This window comes from Globicephala melas, chromosome 13, assembly GCF_963455315.2.
Source record: "Globicephala melas chromosome 13, mGloMel1.2, whole genome shotgun sequence".
Lineage (NCBI taxonomy): Eukaryota > Metazoa > Chordata > Mammalia > Artiodactyla > Delphinidae > Globicephala > Globicephala melas.
Genome location: NC_083326.1, coordinates 26,554,077 through 26,575,040, shown reverse-complemented (window position 1 = coordinate 26,575,040; position 20,964 = coordinate 26,554,077). Strand labels below are relative to the sequence as shown.

The 20,964-nt window shown below is 45.8% G+C and overlaps 1 long non-coding RNA gene across 1 annotated transcript in view; it reads right to left on the bottom strand.

The window, feature by feature from the left end:
• The window catches only part of LOC115859216 (uncharacterized), a 32,172-nt gene extending 11,898 nt beyond the window's left edge, over positions 1–20,274 (bottom strand). Inside the window, exons 1-3 of the long non-coding RNA XR_011376677.1 lie at positions 19,936–20,274; positions 17,336–17,466; positions 15,791–16,040 (exon numbers count right to left, since the gene is read on the bottom strand). This is a non-coding gene — a long non-coding RNA (uncharacterized lncRNA). The remainder of the gene's footprint in view (positions 1–15,790; positions 16,041–17,335; positions 17,467–19,935) is intronic.
• Between the last annotated feature and the right edge of the window lie 690 nt (positions 20,275–20,964).

Here is a 20,964-nt window from a genome sequence, read left to right as displayed (position 1 = left end):
AAATGATCCCATTCCAAGAAGGAATCATGCACCTATCACATAAAGCAGAATAAAACTTAATTGCATCTGCATCTTAATGGTCATAATGAGCTTTGTCATCTCCTTGATATGAAGGAAGGTTTAGAAAGGTTAGAAAGAAGAAAAATTCAGACTAAGGAAATTGTAGACTTTGAGAAAGGTGGCTTTATACGGACGTACAAAATGAAAAGAGCTTCCAAAAGTATTAGACTTGAAAAACTTGAGATTCTGTAGTTAAGTTCAATAAAAAGGTAAGGAAATGAATGGTATATCTGGTAAGCTTTTCATGTAATCTACGAAAATAATACTTCCACAATTAGATGGAGATTGGCATAATTCTTAATTGGAACTTTTGAGTTAAAGTAACAATGCTTTTATAGATGCTATAACGTGTATCACGATACAGTAAATTGAAGACTACAAAATACACAGTGTCATTACTAAAAGACAACCGCGGCAAGAATTTTATGTTTCAATGTGCGTAAATCCTCCAGTGTCATATTGCTAAGCGTGGCAGAAACCGTGGATCACCCCAAGTACTTGTTTCCTCCTGCTCTCTCTTATTGATAGAATGACCAATTTTTAGTTATACATATGGCTTTGCAGAGGAAAAACTACAGTCCCCAGACTTCCTTGCAGCTAGTGGAAGCTAGATGGCCATGTACTGGCCAATGGGATATGAATGGAAGTGAAGCGATTGTACGGAAGGGATGTGAATGGTAGTAGACCACATCAGAGAAGAGAACACCCTCAGACCCCCGCTGTCCCTGCACCCCCGAGCCATGTGCAGAGAACAACATCCCAGAGAGGGAAGCAGTGACATAGGAGAAGCTTGACCTCCTTACAACTTTGTGAACCAGAAGGAGCTTAGACCTTTATGGGAAAGAGGAACACGTCTCTAAGTTGTTTAGGCCACCCTTATTTTGTGTTTCTGTCTCCACAGTTTAATCCATAGCCTGAACAACCTAGAACCTATTTCTCTCCATTGTGTTGTGAAATTATCTAAAAGTTTAGCAAGTGAGCCCAACATTGGATTGGTCTAGTACCCAAAATTTGTAAAGAAACTTATTGACTGGTGATTTAGAAGATGGATAGATAGATGATTAGATAGATGGATGGATGGATAGATAGATAGACAGGTAGATAGATTGATTGATAGATGATAGACAAAAGACAGAGAGGTGTTATATATACTTCCCCTATGAGTAGGAGGTAGCAGGGCAGGAAAAAAAAGGAGATGGAGGCAGACCCAAAAGAGGCTGAAGAGGGGAAGGAAGAAAGAGGAAGGACCTGTGTCGGTGTGGCCAGGACAGTCTCAGTACATCTGCTTCATGACAGGTAGTTAAGAGTGCCTTTCTTCATTCTCAAAGAGCTCTGATTTGGACAGTATATTATGCAGTCACTCTATCCCTTTGAGTCCTTGTAATGAACCCCGACCATGTGAGATAGCTGTGTTTGACTGAGCCTTGACCCCTGAAAGGGCCAGTCCAGTGTAGAATGAGAACAGGGTCCTGGTATAAGAAGTGTCAATCCAGACAACAAAACGACAAGAATACAAAAGGCAAAGAGTCTAAGAAAAAGAATGTTGCAAGCGAAATGATAACAAGTATTTGACTTTATCAAATCAAAATTAGAAGAAAAAATCTTGGTAGAAATGCTTTTGATAAGCTTGAAGGAGAAGAAGAATAGTAGAGGAGGGGGCAGCTAGAGAAGACAGGATTCCTTGGGCCAGGGAAGACAGGCAGGGGCACCTGTGCAGGTAGGGGCAGCAGGACTCTAGGTGCAATGTTTTGCATCAATGCTTGACTTCTGTAGTATCAATGGTTTACATAACTGGTAATAAATGCAGTGTGAAAGGTGTTCTAAAATCCTGGATCATCCCTACCCACGACCCTGTAGTAACATATCCCAGTTCCTTCCCCCTGACTTGGAATAGTGGAGGAACATTGGAAGGACATGAAGTGAATAAGAAGTAGCCTTTTAGAGACATACTATCAATGGCATTTTTGTTTTCTTAAAGAAAAGAGACATCCTCAGGCTAACCGTACATCTCTTTATTTCTAATAAAGTCACAGAATGGCAGGGCTCCCAGTCAAAATTAACATTTTCTCTGTGGATCCATGATTAGCCTGTTTCATCAGACCCAAAAGATGCTGAGGTTGACCAACACTGGCTCATCTTGCTTTAACGAGCATGGCCTCCAAACAAGATGGACCATGGGTGCACGCAGCCAGCTACTTTTCTGTTCTAGGGATTCAGGGGAACCAAGAGGGAGAAAAGGTAAGTGAGAAGTGCTCCAAATACAAACATCATGCACTCATGCACACATCTCGTCAAAATTTTAACAGATATAGCAAATCATTGACTGAGGTATCCTTCAGCTTGGGGTACCAGGATTATTTTAGAGTTTTAAGTCAGTACTTTAGCTAGCTATGATATTTCCTCAAACTCAGGAATATCATTGTGTTTGTATATTTGTGTATTACCTTCACAAATTTGTTGGAGAATATAAAATTAATCAATTCTAAAGGAATCATTCATGGAAAACACAATTAATTTTTGTGGGTAGCAGTGGTTTGTTTTCTGTTCTTTTTTTTTTTTTTTTTTTTTGTCTTTGGGTTTTTGGGTTTGTGACGCTTGCTTGTGTAATCTATATTGGGAAGCACCATGAAGGTGGACAAAGTAGGGGCAGAGGTAGGGAGAGGGAAGATGTCTATTTCTGACTTATTTGTCCAAACTGGTATGTTCAAGGGCATTTAGAGATGAGACCAAGGGGACACACAAAACTTGTTTCCTGAACATGAGAAACATTTTTCCCCACGTAGTTGGGCTCAGAGGAAGAATTCAGCTCACCACATCATGGCTGAGCGTGAATCCACAACTATTGTCTTCATTATGGTTTAAAGCAACAACCAGAAAGGGCAGTGTATTTTCTGGCCAAGGCAGGAATGTGTCAGAAGCACATAGCTCATGACGTCAGGAAAAAACAAACTGACAATAATTGGAAGCCATCAGGGCAGAGATCACAGTACTGGGGCAGGTTCAATGTTAAGGGGTGTTAATTTTTCCTATTGGCAAAGGGCTCAAAGTCTTAAGGACTGCATTCTCAGTAGGAAATGCGGATTCAATGAGCATTAGCATGTGTCTCCCCAGCCTGGTTCTAACATGGCAAGGCTTCCAAAAACCACCCACTCTGCTCTGTAAACAGATGCCTCCTGGCTGAAAGCGTCACTAACCTTGAAGGCTTGAAAGCCATATAAATTCAGTGAAACAAATTATGACCAATAAAAGTTGAACTGGATCTGTAAGACGGTGTTACAAAGCTGGCTGACTCTCACGGTTGGAAGATAGTTTTAGGACAGTGACTGAGAAAGATTCTGAAAGTGAAAGAAGCTGAGTCATTGAACCAAAACATCAGTGGCCCTGTTTGTGGCAGCACGGGTATTTGCAAAATCAGACCAAATCCTTATCATCATGATAAAGTAGGCTAACCAAAGGATAACACAGCTGGTCACCAATTTGATCAGTTTCATAGTTTTAAGAAAAGTAATCATCAAGGAATTTGGGAAGTAGTAAACACAGAGGTACATGGTAGGAAGACAAACGAGTAGGCTTGATTTTTCATTATCATGGACACATGGAAGAGGGCATCATCATAGGTATAAATTGCTTATAACATGTTCACATAGTTATGTTTTACTTGAAGCCATTAGAACTCCATCGTAGGTTGTAAACAGAGGAGTGATGTGCCCCGATGACCCCATTCATAGGTTCTTTAAGTCTTTGACACTTGTTTCCTGATCTGATAGTCAAGCCAAGCTTCAGAGGAGGTTAAATGTAACAACATTTACGCGTTAGCACAGCTGAGCCTGACACAGGGAGTACTCCATGAACCTATGGGGCCCCTGTTGTTCTTACCTGTCCTTTACGAAGGCTCGGTGGGCTATGGAATTAGGAGCATCTGTACTGATAAGTTTACTCATCAAACATAATGCAAATTATTACTGATATTAAAATGTAAGTAAATCTCACCTGATTCATTCATTTTTCTTCTTTTTCCATTTTACTATGGGCATTTGTCAACAATTAATCACATAATGGGTTTTTAAAATGTGTTCAAATAACCACCTAAATGTTTGTCTTGCTCTTTTCTGATCCAGCTCTCGGTCCTCAGATGAGCTTACTTACAGGGCGACAGGGCTCCCAGACCACTTCCCACTACGGAAGAGTTTCTCAGAGGCACTTGGGGAACATCCTTTTTTGATGTGAAGGTGATGTGGCACTGGCTGAGTGCTCGTGAGTGACTGTGTTTTGGTGGCTTTGTTTGTTTTTATAAACTATAAACAAAGCAACAATCTCAGAACTACCTCTCCAACTGGATGCTCTGTGTTTACGGGAGAGGAAAAGAAGGGTCACTAGTCCCCATGGCGGGACCAGTCCCACTGTGCATCTGTCATTCATCTTCTTTATTATTTTTTCCTTCAAATTTCTCAGAAGACCTTTTTTATTAAAGTCGAGACCAGAAAAAGTCAAAATATTAATGTTTTTCATTTAGCCAAAATATATCTAATTTGCTTAGAGAGTTATAACAGTTTAGCCTCTTATACTATTAAAGTTAAATAAATTTTCTTCAGGATTTCCCAAAAATGATGCTTTGGGAGAAGATGAAAAATACGGAAAAATTTGTCCAAAAAATTTTCTTTGGTTTTTTCTTTTCTTATGATTTTAGAAAATTATGAGAAAAATCAAGATTCATAATCCCACACTGTCAGAAACATCTACCAAACTCAATGGGAAGAAAAATATTATCCACCTTCAATATTAAATTCTACAGGTGTGTTGAATATTTCCCTGTTAGGCAAATAGGACCCTCAGTCTTCTAGAGAATTCTAGACCTGTCAGATATGGTTACAATGAAAAACATTTTTTTTTTCTGGGAGGTGGAAATATGCTAATGTCAAACCAATTGCATTTTTTTTCAATTACATCCAAGCAGGAAAGAAAGTGTCCATCTGAAATTCAGACCCACTTTTACCTCATCGCATTCTTAATTATCTAGACAAATGTGGCAACTTCTAGTTCACTTTTGCTGAGGAGATCTAGCCCCAGACTAACTTTCAAAAGCAGCTATACCTTTCACAAGGACGTGGCAGCTGTTGGACACCTCGCAGGCACATTCTACTATAATTAGAGCCAAGACACACTGGAGAACCATATCCAATTGAATCTGTGAAGAGAATGTTAGGCCGCCAGGACATCCTCACTCAAAATAGAATAGAGCAAAAAAAAAAAAAAAATTGTTCAGTAAACTTTAAGATTTTATTTTTGAAAAATGCCTACGAAAAGAATGACCTCTACTAGAGATTTTCTTAAATGTCCATTAACTTTGAATGATGTCTTCTAATGATTTTATCAAGTTTACAGCTATATTAAGTCATGTGTATTGTTTGAAATTACTAGGCATCTCAGTTCCCTTTAGGGGGAGATACAAAAGCAACTTGTAAAAGATCATGTCAAAATCAGCTCTTAGTTCCAAGTACACCCTGTGGGAAGGGACTGGGTCCAGTATGTTTATAAGTGGGTCCCAGGCACACCTTGTCAGAGCCTGAGAAAGGCCTGTACACCTGTGGGTGTCCTGAGACCATGTCAAAGGAGACATGCCCTGGAGAGGAAGAAACACCAACCAGAATCTTTAAACAGAGTCAGAATTTGGGGAGACAGGAAGAGAATTGTCTGTTAAATTTTGGAATGTGTGGTCCAAAGTGGTCAAAGAGACAGTGAAGGATGCTTGTGGCATCCTCGTGTTGAATCAAGGCCAAAGGGGCACCTTAGGCAGGGAGAGAAGGAGCCTTGAAACTCAAAATAACACTTACCAATCTTATCTCACTTTCCATTTCACTCTTCCCATCACACGCTCACATACTGTTCCACAGGCACTCGGGTTTGGGGCTTGTCTTATTGAGAGGTGGACCATATCTTACACCATCCTTTTTATATTTCCCAGTTCAACTCTGTACCACACAAGTGAATACTTTGTCTTAAAGGCACACATTTGGGTCAGAAGAGTCTACAGCCATGCTCGATAAACCCAGAAGAGAATATGAGCAGATAAGTGCTCGACCAGCTCTCAGGAGACCCAGCTTGTGAAGACAGAGTACTGGTGACTGAGCGGGTCATTTGACCTCTGTGGGCCCCAGTGTCCTGAACCATAAAGACCTAGAATTAATACCCCAATGTCTCTCTGACTTTTAAAAAGGTAACAGTCATTCGTTTTTCCTGTTGTATGTAATGACAGGAATCACAGAACCAGTGGCTTCCCACCACACGCACCTCTGAATCAACCTCTGAGCCCTTTGCTCGATGGGCATTTTCTTTATTGGACACAATGTCACTGACGTTGCATATCAGGGAGCAGCTCCACTAAATCCAGGAAGAGAGGCTTCTCTACTAAAGGAAGTGGGATTACTCCCAATCGCTGTTCTCATTCTATAGAGGTGCAGATGTTTGCAAAAGAGACAGAGAAAGAAAACCTCACAAATGAATTGGAAAAAAAAAAAGGGTTTGGTAACATATCAGGCAGCTGTATAGACCTTCCCTTAGGACATTTCATCGGCTTCCTGGGGGTCCATTACAGGTTGTTTTGTGGCTGTGGCCTGGGTAATTCAGGACACCTTAGCTGAGCCGCTATTTCTCCTTAGCAGGAGGGCCTGTGCCTGCCAAGCTTGGCCAAGGAGGCCCATCGCTATGGAATGCTCCCACCTCATGCTTTACGACGTGGAAAATGCTTAGAGGCAAATGGGAGTTTTATGAATATAATGTTAATAAAAATTGATTTTTGAAAATGAAGCTGCCTCTTTATACTACCTGCAGGGTAAATAAACAAGCCACTTGAGTGATAAACGCCTGGTTTTCCTAGTCATAATTGGCCAAATATTCCTTCACTTAAACAAGCCCCTGTTTTACTATGGACACAATATAGTAGAGAGATCAATTAGCAGTTTCTGGATAAGACCTGGGAACTCACAGCTAAGGGGACTAGGCCAAACTGCTCTCCACTGCACCTATAAGTTGCTGGGTGCACCCCAGTCCATTTGCCCTGCTTCCCACACCCTGAAGAAGGGCTGGGATCCAAGCAGCTATCTCACGATGGATGGCGTCGTTCCTTCTTCACGACCTAACGTGCGCCCGTGATTCAAGCCATGGTTTTGGACGCTGCTGATGATTTATTGTATGAAAAATATAACTGATCTGGGTGGCAGATGTTTTGTGTTTTCTGACCGCTCATTTTCGGGGGGACGTAATTAAAATTGATGAAGTGTATCTGCTGAATTGCAATGGCCATTGCTGATCTCCTCCAGGGCTGTCTGTGTAGAGATGATGAGCAATTGTGGACGGTGACGTGTGATGACAAGGGCAGGATGTGACGTTTCTGCCATGGTGAGGCCACCTGGGCGAAGGACGGAGCTCCTTTGCCTTGTACCATGACCGCCAGCCCCACCTGACCCACGCCGTAGAGAGAGGCAAGGACAGTGTCTGTCCTTTCCCTTGCAGAGTCTGAAAGTCTATGCCAACCTCCTGAGTTCTCTCATTTTCCCTACGCACTTTCTTCTGAAAGCCATGGTATATGTCCTTGCTGGGGTTGTAGGGCTGTAATGTCTCCTCAGACAGAGCCCACAGAAGGAACCTTGGCAAATTCCAAATGCCTTCAACGAGCTGTATTGTTTGCATAAGATTTTTCCAGGTGTCAAAGTTACTGTGAGGGAATGGCATAAAGAAAGGAACTAGGGCTTCCCTGGTGGCGCAGTGGTTGAGAGTCCGCCTGCCGATGCAGGGGACACGGGTTCGTGCCCCGGTCCGGGAAGATCCTACATGCCGCAGAGCGGCTGGGCCCGTGAGCCATGGCCGCTGAGCCTGTGCGTCCGGATCCTGTGCTCCGCAACGGGAGAGGCCACAGCAGTGAGAGGCCCGCGTACCGCAAAAAAAAAAAGGAACTAAAAACCTATGTATAGCCTCCACTACACCTGCTATATGGTAACGCAATCATCAGTGTACACGTCCATCAGCCTACTAAACCGTGAGCACGAGGGCAAGCACCTCGCCTTCCATTCTCAGTATTTCCAAAATCTAGCCCACGTCCTAGAACAGTGCCCACCACGTGCATTGTTCCTGCAGTTGGCTGACCGGTGTTGAGGAAGCTGCCTCTGGGGCGAGAAGAAGAAAATTCTGCATTACGGGATTATCGGTTTGGTTTTCATTAGCCTGTTACCTCTTGTGAGACCTTTTCTTTTATTAAAATTCTAAACTTTTACTACTGATAACTTGACTATCATGCAGAATCTCTAGATCATTCCTCTGACTGTTCACACTCTCAATCCAAGTAAGCTATGTAAGTGGATGATCTAAATTCCGGAAGTAAACAAGGTTCCTAAGCTCCGTTACTAACAGTTCAGATACTCTGTGCCAAGACAGAAACTTTCATTCTGCTTCTGCTTCTTTTGCACCCAAATTTTCACGTGAAATTGCTCACGTCAGTTTGTGTGTGGTTCCCAGGGAGTATCATCTAAAGATGCTAATCCTAGTGGTCTGCAGTCCAAATACAGGTCGATCCCCATTATAACCAACTGGAGTGTCTGTGTGCAATGCTATTTTTATCACCTCGCCCTCTTCCATTGTACTCCCATGTTTATTTCTCTTCTCCCTTCTAGCAAGACTTCATATCACCAGCGCACATGCACACTGTTTTATCATGTACTTTCCAAATCATTCATTCCATCCCATACAATTATTAGGATTCGTATTAGGTTACTTTGGTAGCTAGTATGTCTCACTAAGACAGAAAAAAAAAAGGAAAAATACCAAAATAGTGTATTTCTATTTCTTCAGACCCCGATTCTAGAGATAAGCAATCTGGCAATTTCCATTTTAACCTTTAATTACTTCATGTCCTTTGACCCTATATCCTCTTCAGGAAAGCTATCCTAACAACCTATAATCAGTACAAAAATTTCAAGGATGTTCATTGTCATGTATGAAATGTCAAAAGATGGGAAAATTATTAAGTAAATTATGGTAGAGCCATATAACGGAATATCAGCTGAACATAGCAAAATCATGTTTTCATTCTTTGACCCTAAAATTCTACTTCTATGCATTATTTCAGAAACCAATTATTAGGGAGTCTCCATGGACATTTAGCCACAAGTTATGTTTGTAGCTTCATTAAAAATCATAGAAGGGGCTTCCCTGGTGGCACAGTGGTTGGGAGTCCGCCTGCAAATGCAGGGGACGCGCGTTCGTGCCCCGGTCCGGGAAGATCCCACATGCCGCGGAGCAGCTGGGCCCGTGAGCCATGGCCGCTGAGCCTGCGCGTCCGGAGCCTGTGCTCCGCAGCGGGAGAGGCCACAACAGTGAGAGGCCCACGTACCGCAAAAAAAAATCATAGAAGACTAATGACAATCTAACTGTCTGATAATAGATGATTTGTTAGGTTACTTAACAGTAGAACACCATGCAGCTAATAAAAATGGTCATGTGGAATATTATTCACTATAGTTATATAATATTATTTATTGTAAAATCAAATCATTATGTAAATTATGTATATAGTGTATATGTGTATATATTTATATGCATTATATATAATCATAAACTTACATAAATATATTTTATATATAATTATAATATATAAACTAAATAATCTTGTATAAGATATATTATCATATATAATTTATATAAATATATAATTATATTTATATGCATATACTTACACACATATATAATACTATTTTTACTCAAAGTGCATAAAGATAGAAACAAAAAAACCGAATAGATAACAGTAGTCATTTCTAAGTGAAGGAAGTTTTACTGATTTTTATTTCCTTACCTTTATTTTCTGTATTTTTGTTTTTCTTATAAAGAATCTATAAGCTTGTGTAATAAAGAAAAATAAATTCAATAAAACCCCTATTTTGAAAACTATAATATTAAGAGACAAAATCAGAATACAACTTTCTGTTTAAAGTGCTGTCCAAATTTTGTTTTTAAGCATTTGGAATATAACACGTATCCTTCAAAATAATATGGTTATGTATACAATTGTTCCTAAGGTTTGGTATTTGGGGTGATTTTTCTTTTACTCTTCACAACTCTGTATTTTCCAAATTTCCTCCTGAAAGCATATATTTTATAATCAGAGAAAACAATAAATAACAATTATAGGATACGGAGAGAATTTGAGGCCTTTTAAAAATTTTTAGTTAAAAGACTAAAAAAGAAAGTGAAATATTGAGTGAATTGGGGGAAATCTGAAGAAACTCGAACACCTCTCATTTCTTTTCTTTAAATTTGATTTTTCAGCTGCGTCTCTACCGCCATAATGTTTACCAAACTCAGTGCTCAGATTTTCATTGACAACCCCAGGCATTCTGAGCTCGGTTCCTGTAGAACTGTCATAATAAACAGACATTAACATTTTAGTGTTTGGACAAAATGTTTAACACTGAAACATTTGTATTTTTCCTTCAGTTTTCAAAACAACTTTAAATCTCTCTTTTCAAAACAGTGTTAAATGATGTCACTCATTAGCTAGCAGGTGGCTGGGAGTTGAGAACTGTATTGAATTCTCCCATTTCCTGTGTAACTTGAAGCACAGACTAGGTGAGGGTGCCAAGCAAGGGCTCAGCCTGGGACCCCACGAAGCCTGCCGCTGAGCACCTGGGGCAGCACGTGTGCGTGTGTCTCAGTGTCCACGTCGGGACAGGGGTGTCATGGAGGAGATCCAAGCTTGTCTGGACGGGTCTGGACCTGGGACGTGGGGCTGCCAGCAGTGACAGAACCGGTACTGCCCAGGGTGTACGAGCAGTGTGTCCCACAGCTGAAACAGCGTCAGAGGTCCAGCTGTGGTATTTAGGATGGACCGAAAAAGAGGTTTATAGTATCAGGGAAACAAGAGGGGGAAATACTGACCTGCATGTAATCACAGCAGGGGAAGAGAATGTGGCATGGATCACGCAGGTCTCTAGTTGATGTTCAGCTCAAATGACAATTGAGGTGGCAACAATGACAAAGAGCAATCAAAGGGACATTCAGAAGAGAAGGAAATCGTCTTGAGTCCTGTCTGCACGACCCAGCAAGGCTAACTCTACACAGAGACAAGGAGGCCCAGCCCCTGAGCTGGTGGAAAGTTCTGGACGTCTGCCTACGGCCTCACCAAATCCAAGTGGCTGGTGTGGATTGGCCCCTTCTTGTAACATGTGCTCCATCTGCAGGAGGGAACCATCTATCAGGATTTCATTACACCAGTGTGCTTTATGTTGGGTGCGTATGGCGGGGGGGGGGGGGTCATGCCCAACCATCCCATCACCAGTTTTGCAGCCAGTGGGCACCCTTCAATCTCGGCAAAGGCCCATCGCCCTGAGTTGATCCCAGACACGACACGTAGCAACCCAAGCTTTTGAGAGCCCAAGTCACAGGATTAACGTCCTTATGACCCAGCGTTTGGGAGCGTGGACAGCCAAACACAGTGGCATGGAATGCAACACATGATGGATAACATCACGACATTAAAAGTCACTGAAACATTGGTATAGTAAGTGAACACATTGTACAGGATGGTTGTGAAGACCAAGGGAGATGACACACCGTGGAGAGACAGTGACCGGCAGGTAGTAAACACTCAGCAAGTGGGAGTTGCTAAAGCCTTATTATTATTGGTTCCACACATTAGCTCAGCAGCGAACAGATTTCAAACCATCTTTATGAGCAGTGCCATATGTGCTGCTCACCTTACTCCAGAGACAGACAGAGAGAGAAGCGATTGTAATTATTCCCAGGTTCAGGTGAGGGACTGTGACCTCACAGAAGCTGGGTGTTTTGTCCGAGGACAGTATCCAGTGGTAACTGGCCGGGACTCCAAGGCCCGGGAACTCTACTGTCAGGGCTCTGTCGATACCCCATGCTGCCCTTCCAGAATCGTCAGCACCCACTCTGCTTCTTGTCACTTTTTCCTTTTAAAATCTCGTGATTTATAAACTCACTAACTGAAGGCGCTGAAGGCTTTCCTATTAGGATCGCCTGATTCAGTGGTGACAGCCCAGGTAATGGCAGCAAGGAAACCCACGGGGGTCTTGACCCTGCAGTGATCTCTCAACAATTCAAACCGTCCCTTTTCAAGCTCTTCTGTAAGCATGAATGTGCCCCTGAGATGCATCTTTCTTTCCTGGCTGGGACCCCTAACCCACCCCAGAACCCAGGAGTTTCTCTGGACGCAGGCACAATGTCAATAATGAAAATGGTGCCTGGCTGCTGTGCCGAGGGGTGGTGTGTGACCAGCCACGCTGTTCCCCAGTTTAGTCCTTACAGGGACCCTCTGACAGGCAAGGGGGCAGAGCTCGCACAGCCACTGAGCTGACAAAGGCAGAATGTGAATTAAGGTGGGGCTGATTTTATTTGATTTTATTTTTTGGGGGGTCTGATTTTAAACCGAAGCTCTTGGCCACGATGCTGGTCCATCTCCCTGGGGTTGGGGATGGGCGGGGACCAGACCTTAAACAGCCCTCTGCCCCCTCCAGTCTTTTGCCCCCATAGACTCTACAGAGAGACCAGGCTTCCACCCGCCGGGTCTCGCCTGGCGCCCTTCTCTCTTTAGTGCTCACCACGACGGATTCCCCACCGGGACTCATCCTGTCTTCTTGTCAAGTTTAACTAGTTGAGTAGAAACAGATGCAGGAGGTTTGGTTAGTTGAACAGTGACTACACTTTATAGCCACAGAGAAACGTCCGCAGTGGTCTCCAGGGAGAGTCTGCACCTCTCTGCCCCTCCTCACCCCTCCCTGCGAGCCTGGCCCCTCACCTCCCCATCCTGCAATTTCCATAATTGTCCTTCACACAGCGAACACCTGCTGGTGAGTAGGTGTCAACCATCTGCTGGGCCACAGGGAGAGAGAGAGAGCCCTAGCAGTGGTTACCATCTGATGGGAGGTGTAAACCTTTGTGTTGAAGAGCCCTGGGTACCAGCAAGCCACTAGGGCATCAGAAGACACCCCTAAACTCAGAGGCTTCATGTTTAAATTCTAACCTATCGTTTGTCACAAGTTTATGACTCAACCGCGCCATTTTGTTGACCCTGCTTGGACTCACTCACCTGCCCCCAGCGGATGGCTCGCTGGGGACTGGCCGGTGGGCATGGCCTTAGCTGGGCAGCTTAGCCCCTTTGTATGTCCCACACCCTCCAACAAGCCGGTGTCCTCGTGAGGGAGCAAGTGTCCAAGAAAGAAAGTGGAAACACGAAAGCACGTTTTTCAGCTCAGCTTGTGTGGACTCTGGCCCATCGGCCAGGACAAGTTCCATGGCCACGGTCAGCATTGGTGTGGAAGGGCACAGGCAACAGAGTGGACACAGAGAGACAGAGAAATGGGGGCCGTGTGACCCCACTACTGGGACGGCGTCCTCTTCCAGCCAACTCAAATCCTGGTGGCTGCCGTTTTAGCCAGTTTCCTCCTGAAATAAATCTGTTTTTCTCTCAGAGCCAACACATCAGTTCTGCTCATGTAGAGGGTCCACGGACAAGCTGGAACATTCTAGGCGGCCAGGGAGACACAGACGGGTCTCAGGAAAAGCGTGTCCCGCGGGGGAATTGGCGAGAGGGTCGAAAAACGCGAAACGCACATCCCACTTGGAGCTGTGTCTTCTCCAAAGAATGTCACATTTTGAGTGGAAAGGGGAAGAAGAGGGGGAGCCCCAAACCTAACGCTCTGAAGTCAGTTATTTTTCTCTCTTGACTAATTAAGCTTAACCAGAATGGTGGACCTGTCAAACTCGGCGAACCTTTTCTGAGAGAAGAAAGGAACCTGCTCTCCAGGTGGGTTTCCCAGCGCTGGCTGGTTCCCACCGCTGTATACACCTGGCATCCATGACAGCACCGTCAAAAATAATAGCTAAAAAGCTCACTGTCTGTCACGATGAAGTAATTATGTATGGGGCTTTCCTTACCCTCGAGATGGATTATATATTTCATTGAGGAAAATATATGTGGCTTTTAAAGGATGTAATACATTGAGGGCACTGCTGAGATTAATAGCCAGATAAAGAATTTTTCCAAAAGTTCTCTGTGTGTGTGTCTGTGCGCGCGCGAGTGCTTGTGTGCGTGTCACTCATGGAGAGATGGAGGATGTCTTCCTAAGCTGGTTAATTACAAAATGCTTTAGTGTTCTATTACACCCTTATCGGTAATTAATCACCACTTTGATGTAAAGTTCAGCCTCAGAAAAGTATCATGAAATTGTCCTTCATGTTTGGATGAGGTTTTTTAGGGGTGAATAGAGACTCTGACCGAGATAGGAGTTTACTCCCCTTGGAAACAGGAAACAGGAATGATCATCTTCTACTGGGCCTGTTCCCTTGGGGTGTGGATGGAGCTCAAACAAAAGGAGGCAGGAGATAGAGAAGAGGGAGGGAGAGAGAAAGAGAGACAGACAGAGACAGAGACAGAGGGAGACAGAGCTGTAAGCCTGCACAGCAACAGGGGCGCCGGGAGCTTCCTGGGTGGCATTCTTCAGGTGCAGAGTTTGAATAAAAAAGCAAAACAGGATGCTCCATTCAGTAAATATTATCATTTTTATTCACTCATTAATTAAGTTGCTTAATTGCTGCTGTCAAAAGACTCTTGAGTTTGTGACTGGGGCTGCGGTTTTGATCAGAGCTGTTTTGATCAGAGCTGGGGAGAGAGTGGCATCTCGGGCTCGGATTCCTGGGAAGGAGGCTGGGAGGGAGATGTGGAAGGACGCAGGACGGATGTGGCAGGGAAGGCGCTTCTGGGGCCGAGGTCTGTGACGTGAAGGCTGTAGGAGGATGTTTCTTTTCCACGATTGGTGCCCATCACCGGCATGTGATCACGTCAGTCATTTCTCTGTGCCCATCATTCTTATGCAGAATATTTCCTTCTAATCGAACTTCCCAAGAAGGGCAGACCAGAACAGACCCCGGCCTTGGTGGTCCACACATGTGCGTGTCCTCTGTGTCTGTTTCAGAGTATCCCGTCCCTGCACCACATCCGGGGGCCCCGCGTGCTCGGGCCATGGGCGCAGGGCTCTGCCTGTGTCCTCCCTCGGGGACACATGCGTCCTGCAGAGCCCCAGCCAGGCCCACTCTGCAAACACTCCAGAAATAGCCCATACAGTGTCTTCGTGCTGACATTTGATTAACACTCCTTGGCCTTCCCATGCTCAAATATGCTTTATCTGAAATGTTTGAATAACCTTTGAGCACACCCCTCCTAATTTGTCACCCTGCAGACCCCAAAATCATTGGCTAATTCAGCAGCCACAGAGCCTCCTGCCCGGGGAGAGACGGTCCCCTGCCCTCAGGCACCAGGCTTCCCCGAGGGATGTCTCCACACATCTACCATGGGGGTGGGGAAGCCAGGAGCAAGGTCACAGACGAGGCTGCTAAGTCAACATGTCTTATACACCTGACCTGCCTGATTCCCCTGGGGAGAGAGCTGCATTCACTCTACAGCGACCCCCTTATCCACAGAGGGACATTCCAAGACCCCCGATGGATGCCTGAAACATGGTGGGGTACCAAACCCTATAGATACTCTGTTTTTTCCTATACATGCAGACCTATGACAAAGTTTAATTTATACATTAGGCGCAGTAAGAGATGAACACCAATAACTAACAATAAAACAGTGATAACAATATTCTGTAATAAAAGTTATGTGGTCTGTCTCTCTCTCTCTCTCTGTCAAAGTATCTGATTGTGCTGTACTCACCTTCCGTGCGCTGGCGTGAAATGACATAGCGCTTCTGTGATGAGGTGTGGTGGATGACGTAGACATTGTGATCTAGCGTTAAGCTGCCGTTGACCTTCCGATGGTAGTTCAGCAGGAGGATCTACTTCGGGTGACCCTGGATCATTGAGCCGTGATGCTGTTGATGGTTGAAGGTCAGGCGCAGACCAGGGCAGTGCTTGGGGATGCTGGGCGGGGCAAAGAGAGACTTCACCGCACTCCTCAGAGTGGCCTGCAATTTTAAACTGATGAATTGTTTATTTCTGCAATTTAAAACTGATAATTATTTATTTCCATTTCAAATGTTCAGACCAAGGTTAACCTCGGGTACCTGAAACTGCAGAAAGCAAACCTGCAGATAAGGGGGGAACCACTGTGCTTCTCATCTGTGGAATAAGTGTTATGCTTCAGCTCTCAGTTACTCAGTGTAGCTACCCCTCCACCCAGCGGGGCCAAGTGTGTGTGTGTTGTGCGTATGCGTGCGTGTACGCATCGTGTGTGCTGTATATGTGCACACGTGTGCAAGCAGTTATACAAGTATGCATGTGTGTGTGTCTGCGTGTATGGGGCGTGCACGTGTTGTATGTTGTGTGTGCACGTGCGTGCATGTGTCTGTTTCCCCAATCTTTTCTCAGTGCCCTCGACCGCATGCCTGTTGGGCCCCTTGCTGACAGTCTATCTGGAAACACGCTGCCCTGTGGGGAGCTTCACACCAGGCAGGAAAGCCAAGACCAAGAGCAGCATGGCAATGGGCCAGGGGACAAGCAACTTCGCTGATGAGTCTCTGAATCTTTACTTTCCTGTTAAAATACATTGGACCTCTGATGCCAAAGCCTCGTGAATTTTGTGAGAACGGAAATCCTCATTTTCGGGAGCTGGGCTGCCATGGACTTGGCCTGCAGACCCCAAGCAGTTACTCCTCTCTGGTGCCATGAGGAGTGTCTCAGTGCATAAAAATGAAAGAGAGAGGAAGGAAGGAAGGAAGGAAGGAGGGAGGGAGGGAGGGAGGGAAGGAAGGAGGGAAGGAAGGAAGGAAGGAGGGAAGGAGGGAAGGAGAGAAGGAGGGAGTGAAAGAAGGAAGGAAGGAAGGAAGGAAGGAAGGAGGGAGGGAGGGAGGGAGGGAAGGAAGGAGGGAAGGAGAGAAGGAGGGAGGGAAAGAAGGAAGGAAGGAAGGAGGGAGGGAAGGAAGGAGGGAGGGAGGGAAGGAAGGAGGGAGGGAGGGAAAGAAGGAAGGAAGGAAGGAGGGAAGGAAGGAGGGAGGGAGGGAAGGAAGGAAGGAAGGAAGGAAGGAAGGAAGGAAGGAAGGAAGGAAGGAGGGAAGGAAGGAGGGAGGGAGGGAAGGAAGGAAGGAAGGAAGGAAGGAGGGAGGGCAGGCGGGAGAGAAAAAGATTAAGAAGCATCTCAATTCACAGCATCTTTCTCACTCCCTTCACTTTTCTGAGAAATTCTTTTTGCATTTAGGGCAAGGGGACCTGCTTCTGCATGCAGGAAGATGAGAGATAGTTATTACAGCTTTCCAACACTTACCTGAAAAATCTAACATCTTTATTTGGCCTGTCAGACTCAGCTCTGTAAGATACATTTCAATGACTTGAGGGTGCATCCGGGCCTCCTGGTAAGGTGGGATCCTGACCGTGTATCACATCCATGCACGGTGACTGTTGAAAAGAAGCACATGGGTCCTATCATGGGTAGAGAGAAACGCTGAAGTTCACAGACACCTGGAAACCCAGAAGCTCACATAACAGAACTGGGAGCAGAGACAAGGGAGCTGGGAAACAGGGAAGAAACAGAGCTGATGTTCTAACCTGATAATGCAGGAAATTTATGACAAATTAGAAGGAGGCTACACCAGGTTTTCCTAGTTACACTTCCAATCACATTAAATGATTTAAATGATCTCAAGCTCCTGAAAATAGCAGCATGAACATGAAAGTTGATCTGAAACAGAAGCACAGCGGCACTTTGCTAGTCTATAAAATCTTTTCCAGGAAAAGGGCAAAACCACCAGGGGAAAACTGGTTTTACACCATACTGTGCTTGTCTTGTTACAAACACTCACATAGATGGTCTTTTCTTGAGTCTAAGATGAGACAAATTCACGCAGATATAAAGAATATTCTGGAACAGATTCTAAAAAATCTTAAATTTGACTTTCCAGATCGAAAGACAAATTTTCTAAAGAACAACAACTCTTTGACTAGCAGCTTGTGTTCGTTTTCTATTGCTGATATGACAAATTACCACAAACTCAGTGGTTCAAAACAGCACAAATGTGTCGTCTTACTGCACTACACGTCAGAAGCACAACATGAACCTACCTCACTGGGCCAAGATCAAGGTGTCAGCAGGGCAGCATTCCTTTCCGGGGGCTCTTGGGAATGACCCATGTCCTTGCCTTTTCACACCTCTAGAAGGTACCCACGTTCCTTGGCTTGTGGCTCCTTCCTTCACCCTCAAAGCCAGCATCGTGGGCTGAGCCCGTCCCCTGCTGCCATCTTTCTGTCTCTCTCTGACTCTTTCCCTCACTTTTAAGAACGCTCATGACTGCCCTAGGCCCACCTGGACAATCTCCCTATTGTGAAGTCAGCAGATCAGCAGCCTTAGTTCCACCTGCCACCTTAAGTGCCCTTTGCTACATAACTTACATAGTCACAGGTTCCAGGATTCAGCATGGACATCCTTGGGGGGCCGTTACCCTGGGTACCACCCTGCTCTTAAGGGATGCAGGAATCAAACGAGGAAAAAAGGCCATCCCAGCAGGCAGGGATGGCCACACTGGGCTGGCCAAGTGCTCTCAGGATACACCATCGAAGACAAAGATGCTCTGGGAAAAGTGAGGTAATCCTATCCCTTTCTTAGAGGTGTGTATGGCTGCCTGTGGCTTCTGTCAGAAAGTACCACAAACCGGGTAGCTTAAAGCAAGAGGAGTTTTTTTCTCTCGTAGTTCTGGAGGCCAGAGGCTGAAATCAAGTTGTCAGTAGGGACGTGCTCCCTCTGAAAGCTATAGGGGATCCTTCTAGCCTCTTCTAGCATCTGCCGTTTGTCCTGCAGTCTTTGGCTTGTGGCTGCATCACTCCCATCTCCGCCTCCGTCATCACGTGGGCTTCCTCTTCCTGTGTCTGTCTCAGTATCTCTCTCCGCTTCTTATAAGGACACCAGTCCCATTGGATTAGGGCCACCCTACTCCAGTACAGCCTCATCTTAACTAACAACACCTACAATAACCCGTTTCCTAAGAAGGCCACCTTCACAGGTGCCAGAGATTGGAATTTCGGCACATCTTTTCTAGGGGGACAGAATTCAACCCCAAACAAATGACTATTTTGAAAACAGCACTATTCTAGTTAATGAAGTTTAGAATTGTTTGAACTGGTGTGTGACGCATGAGTCTAGAAATACGAAACCATATCTTATATCTACATCAAAAGAATCTATTTTAAGTCCTGAGATAGAGTCCAATGATACCACGACTTTTATCCATTCTCGGGACAAATTGAGTCCCCCATATACCCAATATAACAGAGCAAACAAGTATAAGGTGACAGGAAATATGATCGTAACTTGAGATCTTCAGAGGATGGAAATATACTCATGTGTACGAAGGGAATAAATTGAGGAACGGCTGTAGAATCCAGAATCCAGGCACTGTTAGATGCCTGTCGGAGATCGACATGATCAATACACGTATGAATAATGCTCAACAAGAAGCTTCGAAGTGATGGTTTTCTTTTCATTCAAAACTGTCATTTCCTAGAAGCCATAAGGAACTGGACACGGAGTTCTCCTGCGGGCCCTGTGCTTCCGGGGCTGAGGCCTCCCAGGCTGGGCCCTGGGGCTCTCAGGACAGTTCCTCCACCCCCAGAACTGCTGCAGGTGTAGCCCCGGCCTGGCCTCCACACCCGTGACCCCTCTCCCACCTCCACCTGGAGGCTCTCTGGAGACAGGGCCCGACCACCCCCGCCAGCCGCCCAGGCCTTGACCCCAGCCTCCCGGGTTCTCTGGAGCTGTGGCTTCTCCCCTCTCTTGCCCTCCCCTCTGGCAGGGCTTGAAGCCTGAAAGAGCTCTCCTTTGTTCTCTTTACCGCTGAAGGAAAGCATTTCTTAGCACGAGCTCTAACTACCCACCTTTAGTGTTTCCGACTCCGGGAGGCCACGCAAAACCAGGCTTTGGAGCAGGTCTTTAGGGACTAGAGGTTAGGGGCCCCCAACGCCCACTAACGACACCCCTGGCCACTCGTGTGCCTGAGTGCAGGACTGAGGCAGAGAGATCACGGGAACCACTGGCTTTCTGGAGAGCGAGGAAGGACAGCCAGGCGGCGGAGCAGAGCTGGGCTCCCAGCTGGAGGGGAAGCCACGGCCTCCGCATGGAGGGGACACTGAGGCCGTCTCGGAAGAACTGTTCCGTTTTAACACCTGCCTTTTCGAAGAGAGGGAAAAGTCATTTAATCTCTCAGCACACTGACATTCAGACCTCTCAAGCCGGACAGCTCCAAAGGCCGGGTCACCACCCGCTGGGGCAGAATGGATCTCTCCTCCAAAGGGGCCTCCGGCCTCTCCCCCCACCCCACCAAGGCCTGGCGGGGAGCTACCCATGGGCTTCCTCCCCAGAAACTCTGGCCACTCTGGGCCCGTTTTCTTTCCCAAAAACTCTGTGAGACTTGGCAGGTGGCAAGCGTGTTCTGCTCTGTTGTGTGTTCTGGTTTGATGTGTTCTGAGCCGCTTCTGCCGGGCTGCCCTGCATCCTGCCAGCTGCTCGGCGTCCGACTGGCCGCCCTGCATCCCTCCGGCTGTCCTGCATCCCTCTGCCCGCCCAGGGCCCGTTTATTCAGGTGGGCAGCTGCCTGCTAGCCTCATGCACACGCGTCGAGACACATGGCAGCAGGAGGGGTGAGGCCGGGTGTTTGATGCGTGGATGGAAGGAGCCGGGTGGGTTAAGAGGCCTCTTCGCCCCTCAGAGGCCCGGTTCACACTTTCATGTCTGTCCGGGGTGAATGGGAGGTCAGGAGGTGAAACGGAGTTCACCCAGAAGTTGACTGATAGCGTTGGGTGCGCGGGAGGGGTTGTCTAGAACCAGGCCCCGGGCTGGGAGGTTGTCCTGTCTGCCAGGAAGCTCCTGGCCGAGGGGCCCCAGTGATGGATGGGCTGGGCCTGCAC